The sequence below is a fragment of the Lolium rigidum genome, chromosome 2 (genome assembly GCF_022539505.1).
Source record: "Lolium rigidum isolate FL_2022 chromosome 2, APGP_CSIRO_Lrig_0.1, whole genome shotgun sequence".
NCBI lineage: Eukaryota > Viridiplantae > Streptophyta > Magnoliopsida > Poales > Poaceae > Lolium > Lolium rigidum.
Genome location: NC_061509.1, coordinates 109628132 through 109640122, shown reverse-complemented (window position 1 = coordinate 109640122; position 11991 = coordinate 109628132). Strand labels below are relative to the sequence as shown.

Genomic DNA, 11991 nt, shown 5'->3' with positions numbered 1-11991 from the left:
TGCCCACTGCCATTTGATGAAACACAGGTATTGGGTGTTCTGTTCACCCTTTGTTTCTCCATATATTGTTGGAGCTGATGAACACTTCTCTGCAGCTCATATTCTTGCTTAAATTTGCAGGTATACAATCTCTTTTCGCTATTCCAAAGTTTATCTTCAGGTACATTAGAACTGCCTCATGGTGCTAATATATGTTTAGTTGAATGATAAGGTTAGCTACAGCCCGAGTGTACAATTCAATAGTTTAGCAAATGATAAGGGGGGTGTGTGTATATTTCTTGCATTATTTTGCTTTGATTTTACTTCATGGTTTGATGAAGTTATTATCATCTTAGCTCTGTTTATTATCGGTAATTTTTCACGCCTTACTCGAATATACCAATTGACTTCACACTCGATATTTCCTGTTGGGTTATTCTCTTCTTGGTGGACTCGGTGGTTTGCAATTAACAATTGATGATTTTTAGAAGGTCCGTGATCAAATTCCCTTCCATAGAGATGTTGAGTGTACCGGAAAATATGGCATGGTAGAACCGCATGAAGTAAATCGGAGAGAGCAAAAGAAAAATGTATATGCACTTCTCTCGCTCCCTGTGCCACTCTCGAAATTTAGTGAAAGGATTCTCCAAAAAGAGAATTAGCTACAGAATTAGGTGAACCATGAGTATCCATGTGTGGGGACATATCGGTACTTTCGATGCGGGTCTAGCATTTGAAAAATCATCTAACACCCTTTTAGACCGGTCTCGTATATTTTACTGTAAGTGTATGCCTTTGCTTCTCGAATTTGAATTGTTAAACTAGAGATTATCATTCTACACAGATATGTTCCTTTAGAAAATGTCATTACACCCTTTTTAGATCTGTCTGCATTTTTTACTCCAAGTGTATGCCTTTGCTTCTCGCATTTGCATAGTTAAACCAAGTCTATGTTTTTGCTTCTCGAATTTGCACGGTTAATCTAAGTCTACCATTCTACACAGATATGTTCATTGAGAAAATGACAATTTTGTAATATAGGTACATTTTTCAGATATATCAGAATGGTGGAACTGGATGCAACCTTATGTCGTAGGCTGATCAGAACTCAAGAAACTAGCAGACCGCAATGGTATTGTTGCAGCGAAACATATAAGCATTCCTATTTGATAGCTTTTTTGGTCCTTTCTTAGTTGAAATATGAAATATATTTGCAAGATGCTGATGCAAAATGATATTTACTTGGCTACAATGGTGAAATTGACATGAACTACACTTCTCCACTTAGGTCTGTAGCCATATATGAGTCCTATTAAATTCTTGAAAGTTGTCCGACTAAGCCGATTCTCATTCATGTTTTATGTTACTCTTATTTTTATTTTGAATGTGCATGCATGATATGCTTACGAACTTTTTCTTGGTACTGGACTCTTTAAACATAATAAATTATCAATTATCAGTAGTGTACTAATGAAAATTGACAATATGCTTTACCACCCATTTGAAATGCAAATGCTCATGTCTTATTTTCTACGATAGTATCTGATGTAGGCCTCTTAATATGATAGTAGTATCATATAAATATTTATTTACACAATTTATGCTTCGTTTGTTCTTGGCTAACACAATAATAACATGATATACCTCTGATTTTATAGGAAATTCGGTCTTTGTGCTATCCGATTCTTCCTGGATGTTTCTCCTATGTTGCCATGTCCATGACTATGCAGATTATTGTGTTACTTTTGTTGAGTTGTGCGGGTATTGTCCGTGTGCAGCTAGCTTTTAGTAGACTCATGCCTAGCCTAGGAGACAGACATTTGTAAATTTTAGCATTGCTTCCATGCTTTTGTTGCTATCGTACAGACAAACAATAGTTAATTGCTATAATACCTATTTCTCCTATTTCCTGGTTGGTTTGTTTCTATGTTTATAATTTACCGCGGTTCGCAACGATTTGTAATACATAAAAAGATTATTAACAGTTTCTCGCTTATACACGGGATACACGGGATCGTGCGCCAAGGCGCACTATAAATCATGTTGACTATTTGAATTGTTTTAGCATCTATTTGAGATGAAATATCTTAGTTTTGTATTTCATATTTCTGTGTCTATAGTATTACATATTATAGTGGTTAGAACATGTGACTTCTGTGTTTAGATACACATGTTACTGTCAGTTTATGCTGGGCTAAAGGGACACCTTCTCAAACCATCTTCGTAAGTTGATGGATATAGTTGTTTGTTTGCCTGCTTGAAGATTTGCTTACCCCTTTCGGCATGTTTGATACAAATGGTTACCATCCAGGATCGTCGGCAGACGTCGAGTATAGAAGTGTTATTTGGACTCACCAAAAAAGATCTGTTCCTTCAACTATTATTGTATGTAGCTCCAGCCTTTTGTTAACCGGTGATGGATCTAGAGGCAGAAGAGTTTGGGCCATTCACAGTGATGGAACACTACAACACATGTGTTAATCTGGAAGTGGATGATTAGCAAATTCCTGAAGAATCGTTCCAGAAGGGTTTCAATGTTCCATTATAAATTTGAGAACATTTTCAGAGAATGCACACATAAGTACCATCATTTGAGTTCTATAATGTACCTATGGTAGTAGTATCCTTAAGTAATGTTTTGTACCTATGATATTGCTGGTCTACTTTATTTATGTATAAATTAGTTCGTACTTGCTGCCACGACTATTCACTGAGTAAGAAAAATGGTTGAATGTATATGTATAAAATCGACATCTGTTTTGTTACTTTGCTTGATAAATGTTTGCTATTCTATTTAATATTTCTTTCGCTTGTATCAAATAAATGTTCTTTAGTTTGCTTAATATATGTTCGGTCCACACCCCTAACAGTAAGGATATTGGGTGGGTCTAAGGGGTCGGAAGAGGAAGAGGAGGACGTACGAGAGGCGGAAGGAACTGTCGAATAGGGGTAGAGGGAGTAGCCAAAGGAGGGCAAAGGTGCTATCGAGGACATTTCCTCCAGTGCATGCCGTTGGATTCTAATGGAGCTCAGCCTGGTTGGCCAGCCAACCCAGCGGCCCTCCCTTCACCATAGCGGCGGCGATAGGGGCAGAGCTTCGCTCCGAGCCTACAATAAGCTGATCCTTATGGTTTAAATTCGGACTTGATTATGCCTGCGCGATAGCGCAGCGGGTCATCTAGTTTGTCTAAAATGTGACGGCTTTGTGCGGACGCCATCAGGCACCCTAGGGCGGCTCCTATAATATATACTAGATGGATTGCTCGCTTTGCCGCGCCGCCTACATTACGTTTTGGCATCACGTGGCTGATGCGGTACACTCGTATCCGCTTTGCTTTGTGACACCGTTGGGTGCAACACAGTAGATGTGTGTGAGCGACTCTGTGCATGGGCAGGCGATCTCTGTTGTGGCCACACCTCACAATGATAGGTGGATATCCAACTTAGGCTTCAAATGCAACACTAAATGACATTAAGCAAAGCAGAGCAAAATAAACACCATTCAATTCCAATTCTCTTACAATCCGTTGGGTCCTTGAATAGCGATAGATACAAAAGCTTTTTGGACTTGGAGGGCGTGGCTCTAAGTTTGGTAGCTCCTACCATAACACCAAGCTTTTATAGTTGTCTGCAACTTCTGTTCTGTAACACACAGGAGGAAAACCCTAAGTTTCTGTATCTATTGCAAAAAAAGGAAATGGATAATATATGAACTTTTTTGATCTAGATGACACAGCGCCTGGTAATTCACCTCACCTTGAAAGAACAAAATATTAATCTATGAAATACGAACGAACAATGTTTGGTCTTGCCTGAACATTCCAGCTGCTAAATCTTGTATTCTTTGTTCTGGAATGGGTCTGGCTGAGAGCTACCAGAACCTGAACCATGTTGGCTCTCTTGCAAATATCTCCAATATAGACACAGTTTGCAAATACAATTGAGAAATGCCTTTCAAACCCGAGTCTACCATCCTTCTGTGAGCGCAAGCCTTTCTCAGATGAACTACCAGTGTGTGGAATTGTCTTTCTCCTATTGACAACAAATTCAGGCTAAATAGATATAGAGATATGTGATGTGGTATTAGCTGCTTCTGGCCATCCAGAATGCAAAAAATACTAAATTAGTAGTACTCACAGTAACCGAATTTCAATTTGAATTTATAAATTAAACAAAAAACTCCTGCCTCATGTGCATGCTTGTTCATTTGCAAGGTCATTAATTAGCAAGGCTGGCCTAAAGATGCAAGTACGATAGTGAAAAATGCATCGACTTACATTTCAAAGGAAGGAATATGCACACTGGTACAAACCTTCTTCTAAAAACCATAAAAGTATAATGAGCAACATGAGAGAACAGAGTTACTCTATAAAAGATTGGTTGCTCTACAGATGTCAAATTAGCTTCAGTAAGAAACAAATCACATACATAAAACCAAAATATGGTAGATGTAGGGCAAACAGTATAACCAAGGAATGTATGTCCTTATACCATCAACCAGCAAGAAGTTTTAATTTCATAGCACAACACTTGCTAGAGAATAGGCAACTAAAATATTTTATTAAGTTAGTTCTTGACAACTAATGGCAAACCAACCATTTTAGTATTGCAATAAGACAACCAAGAATAATTACACTATAATAGCAACCTTCTACAAATATGCATGATCTGAAGCCCGGAATCATTTCAGTACCTTACACTTGACTGAAGTCAAGCACCAAATAGATTAATATGAGTGTCCAAAAAGTCCGTTCTTAGATGTGTGAATAACATGAATGAGCACAAAAGAAAGTAAACCACATATCTCTCCAAAATCTTACCCATGAATAACTAACTAATTCCTCATCAATATGATGTTGTGTTACATGCTATGCAATCATATTAAAAATACCCAATCCATGCAACGTACATGAATGTGCAAATATAGAAATCACAACACATCTTAAGGCAGATGCAAAACAGCGATTTGCCTCCTATGCAATAAGTGGCATCATGCACATCATCTTAAAAGATGTCGGATGTCAAAAGCATAACGAAATCCCTACTTTACGCTTTGGTTACATAGAACACACTTGCATGACCGTTATTCCTTTTTGATACATGGACAAAAGAAAGAAAGCTTATAAGAACTCAGTGGCAGAGCCAGCCGAGCCACATACCTGGGCAGAGGACGAACGCTCCTGGCTGACGGCATTTTCCCATAGGAAGAGTTGATTAATTCTCATTAGCAGCTGAACCTTCGGCAAGGGATTCTAGGCAGAGTGCGGGAAGCTGCCCAGACATACCGGGCTGAAGCTCTGCCACTGAAAGAAGCTATGGCATTATATAACATACAGTCAATCAACAAAATGGCATCTACAAAGAGTATTGAACAATTGATCTGAAAAAATATCAACTACAATAGAAGGAACCGAGACTATTATATTTTCTTTCTATTCCTCCTCGGAAAGAACCACTTATATTTTACATGTAGTCATGTTAAATATGATACAGAGTACTTGCTATTTGACATGTAGCCATGTTGGTTTTGACGACCATCTCACCTTAACATTCAGTTTCCATATATTTGTACTTCGTAGCCCCCTAAGAAACCATATTACTTGGACTATCAAGCAAGTGCAAGCAGGATTAAGAGTAGAAAACAAAAATCTTTCACATGAGTTTCCTAACTTTTGGCGGATCTCCAAGATGCGCATCTCTCCCTGCAGCTCACTCTCCTTCCCCGGTGTGCCCATCTACTGCAGCGGTGCTGAGAGATCGGCTCTAGTTTCCTTACCACCTTGCTCCCCACATATGTGTGTGGAAGAAGAAAAGCCGAAGTTGAAGTCAAACTCGCCCTCCCATGTTAGCATCACATCCGTCCCTCTGGAGTAGAAGGGCAAACTGCAGCGTGGCAGGAGAAGACGGCCGGCTTCCGCCGCCGCCGCCGCCCCACGGAGGTTTGATCCGGCACGTAGCCTGCGCCGATCCCGACTAGCCGCCGTTCGCCAGGCCAGTCCGCTGAAGGTGAGGGAATCGACGGGATCGCACCGGGAGCTGGTGAGGGAGGCAGCTGTTTGCACTCTGGCGGAGGGAATCGAGGCGAGGCGGGGCGGAGGCGGCTCCCCTGGCCCTGATTTGCTGCAGCTTTGCGGTCCATGAGAGAGGAAGCAGGGGGCCGCCGGGTCGGGAGGAGAGAGGGAAATCGGGGATGAGGATATCCCAAGTGCGAGTTCAGGTACTAGGTACCGCAGTAGTTTAGCTCGGTCGCTGTGTCGCGGGACCAGATCGTGTATGAGTACCTTGCCAACGGGCCGGCCCGGCCTCCGCTTCACGTACCAGGCACGGCCCGACGGGGTGCCCTATATATCGCTAGTTCCACGTTCACACGATCCAGGTTAGTTTGTTTCCTTTCGACCCTGGATGCTGGAGGATACGTTTTTAAAAACGAACTCGAACTCGGAATTTGCTCAAAATCAAATTCGAAAATTGCTCAAATTCAAATCTGTTCGGATTCAAAATTTGCTCGAATTCGGAATTTGCCTGAATTCGAAATTTGCTTAAATTCAAATTTGCTCAAATTCGAATCTGCTCGAATTCAAAATTTTCTTGAATTCAGAATTTTCTCAAAATCAAAATCAAAAATTGCTCAAATCCAAATCTATGCGAATTCAAATTCAAAATTGCTCAAAATCCAAATCTGTTCGAATTCAAAAAATATTTTTGTTAGAAATAAAAATTTGGTCAAAAACTTTTTTTGCTAAAAATTTATTTGCACAAAAATATTTTTGTTCAAAAAAAAATAAAAAAAGAGAAAAAAGAAAACCGAAGAAAAATCGGAAAGAACCAGAAGAACCACGAACCAGAAAAAACGAAAAACCGATCGAAATCGGGAAAACCAAAACAGTCACACTAAAATGTGCCTCGGCCCATGCCGTCCCATTAGCGTGCGCGCCGTATTAACGCACGCTAATGGGCGGGGAATAGGGATTGCCCGGCCCGACCCCCACGGCACAAATGGTTATTTAAGGGCCGGCACGTCGGCCCGTTTGGCTCGTGGAGCCGAAAGCAACTCGTTTTGTCTGTTTTGTTCCCTCTTTCTAACTTGAAACTATCAAAAAATTCAGAAAAAAGTAATATTTGACAATATTTTTTATGGGATAAAAAAGAGCTTTATTAGATGTTGCCTCGTTAAAAAAACATTACATCCCGTGATAAGGAATAACAGTACAGTCGTTCTAAAAATCTAAACTACATTGACGCTAATCGTTCATGCATGTTCTGGTGCCTGAGCAAGTGGCTAATCCCACCCCCGCGAATCAGGTTGAAATGTTGGTTACATGTATTACACACAACTCTACTTCTGTTTACACCATCCTCCACATGATCATGTTTGGTGAAGTGCTCTCATACGCGGGATACTCTTCTTCATCCTCTAGCTTGAGCTTCTTCACATGATCTTTCAGCATCTTCTTCATCCCTCTGGATATATCGAGCGTCGTGCCTCACCAAGTGGCCGCCATTATCTCCATAAGTGTGGTGACCCGGCATACCACTGCATGGTGTAGTATGCAAGTCTGATATAACACCATTGAAACACCGTTCCACTAGTATTGTATCGCTCAGAGTGGTACAACAGAAACATATGCGGGTTCAAGGCATGTCTATAGAATTACAACACTGACTCTTTACAAAAGATCCACACAGCCTCCTACTTTACAATGAGGTAAACTGCAACTAAACTCCAGAAGAATGACTCGTGATCTAATCTTATCACGAACTCTATTTGTAGAGTATTTAACTAGCTATAGAGACTATGAATAGATTCTAGCTAAATAAGAGTTAGGTTTAGGAAGTTAATTCCTTTCTATTGCTAAGCTAGATTTTATCCTTGTTGGATGTGGTGTTTGACTCTTCTGACAGGTTCCTGTCCCTTGAAGTAGTTGTTAACTCCTCGGTCTTCGAGTTGCACTGTAGATCCTCCTTCGATGTCTCCATATCTAAGCAGGGATTTAAGAGTGGGATGAGTACGAGCGTACTCAACAAGTTCATTATAGGAAAGAGGTGTTTAATGCACTAGCTATGGCATTAGACCAGAAAGTCTAATACCAATGCAGGTTTTCATAAGCATTTCTTCAAAAGGTTGCTTTTATTCAGAAGAACTATGTCCGCAGCCTTCACCGGTTTACTAGAACTTCATGGAGTTCCTTTCCGGCAGCGTTCGCAGTTCCAAATCCCAGAACAGGGAGTGACAGGTCACGATTCATTACACTCTGCAGAGGTGTGTTGCTTTACCCATAAGAGATCTTAACCTTCGTGCCAACCGGGCGTACTCCCCGTCCACACTTCCTTTGGTGTGAGGCCCGGTATAAGGTCATAGCCGATCATATTCCTCCGCTACCTCATACACCCACCCTTTGTTGCATCCCCGACCCTGGGTCCTCGCCGGTCCTCTTACACCAATTAAGGATGGACCCCGACCACGACGACAGTCTGGGATCGAACCAAACTCCTTCGCCGGTAGATGCAACCCCTCATAGACCGCAATACCGTGGGGACTTTGCTGGGACCCCCACCCTACAACCTGATCCTCGGGCGACAAGTGTAACTACGGTCTCTGCCGTGGGGACTTAAGGCTTCCCCAGCCTACCGCTTTCCCCCTTGGAATACAAGTGTTCTACGGTAAAGCGCGTCCGTTGATGTACAAGAGGTGGAAATACGATTGACTATTCCGTCCCACTCCATATCTTATGGTTAACACGGGTATTACGGCACAAGAATCACTGGACGACATTTGTTGTTTAATCCTAGATGGATATAAACCCTTGCAATGGAACCTCCACCATATCAACACAATCCATGGTTCCATTTCCCACCACTTAGTCATATTCATAGTTATGAAAATAGTGGTTTTGCTTTTTATGCAATAGTGATAAACATAGTACTTTGCAAGTAATTTGATAAAAATACTCAATTGGTATGAGCAAGCGATGAACTTGCCTTTCTTGACTGCAAGATTATGCAGGCAAGGTCTTCGATACGCAATAACTCCAAATTCTGAAATAGCATCATCGTCCGGTAAGGACGATGTTTAAAAGATTGGCAAGGATGCAATAATGCATAAGTATGAGATGCAATCGCTCTATGCGTGACCTAACCCCGATGATTTAGGATTAGTGAGTTGTAATGATTAGTTTCGGGTGTGTTGCACTTTTAGAGTGATTCACAAACAAGGTTCTTATTACGGTTGATTACTTGGTATCCTAAATAAGTAGTAGAATGCATAATAACAATCATACACACCAAGGGATAGTAGTTGTATAATAAGTAAAAGACAGTTGTCAATTTTAATTCCTATAGTGTATGGTTGGTGATTACTTGTTATATACTTCAAAAGAATAACTTTTGAAGAACATGTTCTTTAATAAAAACAAGTATGATAATATGGTTGTGGAGTTCTATGGTTTACTATAGTTTCCAATTTAGCTTCTTGAGTAGGTATTAGATGGATCCTAACAAGGTTGGAAGCACATCTTAGGCAATTCATTAAACATGGGTGCTATCAAGGTTGGTATACCTTGCTGGTGATGGCTGGCTAGGGTTTATAGATCCTATTAAGCAGGTTTGATGGTTACTCCTTATATACTTTAAAAGAATAACTTTTGAAGAACATACTTCTTAAGTAATAAGAAGTATTTCAATTAGGGTTGAGTTGGTCTATGTTTTACTATTGGATTCACTAAGTAAGGAATAATTGGCTCCTAAATAGGATGGTTCATAATTATGAAGTACTTGTAGAGTTTAGTGGACTATGGTTATGTAATGATAAATATTGGGCATAGATTCTATTGGAGTTCATCACCATGGTGTGGTGCTAATCAATGTTAATTAAGGATGAGATCCATGATCATAAGGATTAAGGTGGATCCTACTTAATCATCTAGAATCTATTAGGATGAACACATGGAATACCATTTTATTAGTGATAGGTCTCTATTATTTTATGAAGACATGACAAGTATTTGATTGCTTCTATGGATCAATGAATGTCAATGAAATATCATGATCATATACTCTAACCTAAGGTTAGGGTTAGAAGCAATTTAGGGTTCACATGTAATAATGGAGTTAGGGTTCTAAATGGATTTAGGGTTGTAGGGTTTCATATGAAATTATGAAACTAATATTTTATGTATCACGGAACTAGGGTTTCTTGATCTGCCATATAGTTCTTAAGGTAATAACTTCACTATAATGTTGAAGTTATTAATAACTTTGAAATAAAAAATAAGCTTGGATTTGACACTTTATTATTTTTAATAATTGAGATAATTATTAATCAGGTTTTAAGTCCCTCTAATAAGGATTTATCAAAATAACAAATAAAGAAAACTAGTTTTAATATTTTCTTTATTTATTTACTGGTTTGTATTTAATTTGGAAAGTTTTCCTAATTATTGAATTTTAATTGCATTTAGAATTAAAGAAAAGACTTAATTATTAAGTTTAAAACAATTAAATTTTTATTAAAAATAAAAATTTCATATTATATTTTTATTGGATAGAGTTTCCTTTTCTAAGAATTTTGATATCTTATTTATATTTTTCTGAGTTATAATGAATTTTCTACATATTTATAAAGTTTCAGTAATCATTGAATTGGCATTAAAATAAAGAAAACGGTTTGGTACCCTGGCAGAACCTAGGGCTAGACACTGACCCGTGGGACCAGTGCCACGTAGGCTGCCACGCAAGCGGCGACTGGTCAAAGTTGACCGGGCGTGTTGAACTCGCCGGCGTTTAAACGCCGGTGGCCACCTGGGGACAGCGCCGCCGATTTACGGCCTCCCCACACGCGCGGTTAGGCTCTACCGAACCATCATGACATGCTGAACACCATGGTGGTGCTGGATTTTCGAATGGGTCACCGGAGCATCGCCGGCAAACATGCCCGTGGCGCAGCAACTCCGGCGAAACTACGAAACCAAGCTACAGGCGATGATATGATGTGCGAATAGGCTCTAAAGAAGCGTGTGCTCACCTAGGTACTGATGGTATGGTCGATGTCGTTGAGTGTGGACGGAGACGGCGTGAAATTCGCCGATTCCGGCGAGATGCTGCAGAAGGGGATGTTGAAATTGGATCGATTCTTAGCTCCCCTGGATGCGTGCTTCTGCACAGAGGCTCTACGTGTCGAGGCGCATCTCCTGGACCTCTTGCCGGAGTCTGGGGCGGCTCCCATCATCGGCTTCTTCTCCGACGCCGGCGATAGAGCCAGACGGTTTGCGGTGAATATAGAGGGTCTGAGAGAGATTGGTTGGGCGGAGGTGAACAAGGAGAGCACAGCGGTCACTCTGATGCTTTTATAGGCCTCGAGATGGTCTGGAACGACGACGAGTCGTCGGCGACGAGCGGCCTGGATACGGTGGCGGTGCGACTAGGGTTTTCAATGCCCGAATCTTGATGATCCGACTGGCTTCGGACTCCACGGCCATGTGCTAGGGCTTTTGGACGAGGTTTGCATCCAGCTTGTGCTTATCGACGTCGAGGACGTGGCCGGCGAAGTCGGTCACGGCTTCTCGTGGCGTCCATGCGAGGAAGAAGGAGACAGTGTCTCCCCGCACGATTTTTAAAGCGTGAAACGGTATGGACTTCATGTTGGGCTGCGCTGGGCTGGTGTTGTTGGGCTGCTCGATGGGTTGCTGATGAGCTGTGGTGCTGGGCTGCGAATTGGGCTCCTCCCGGACTGCTCGGCCAGGTAAGGTCCAGGTGGGTTTTCTCCTCTTTTCTTTTTCTTTTCTATTTTCTGTTTTGAATTCTCATTTGTTGAATTCAAATTTGAATTCAATTCTGCTTTCAGATGCTTTTAATTATTTTTAATTAGGACTTAACAGCCATAGTAATTACATGGTTTTGTTGTTCTAAAGAAAGGTTTAGTATAGTTAAGCTTTATGTCAATTTCCATTTAGGTATTATTTTGTATTCTCATTTTACTTTCCCTTTTTCTTATGAATCAAATCCTTTGGAATGATT

The 11991-nt window shown here is 40.7% G+C and overlaps 1 long non-coding RNA gene across 1 annotated transcript; it reads right to left on the bottom strand.

Moving 5' to 3' along the window:
- Positions 1–3428: 3428 nt before the first annotated feature.
- Positions 3429–6174, bottom strand: LOC124692220. Its single transcript, XR_006999412.1, has 2 exons — positions 5139–6174; positions 3429–4011 (listed from the first exon to the last, which is right to left on the bottom strand). It is a non-coding gene; the product is annotated as an uncharacterized LOC124692220 (long non-coding RNA).
- Between the last annotated feature and the right edge of the window lie 5817 nt (positions 6175–11991).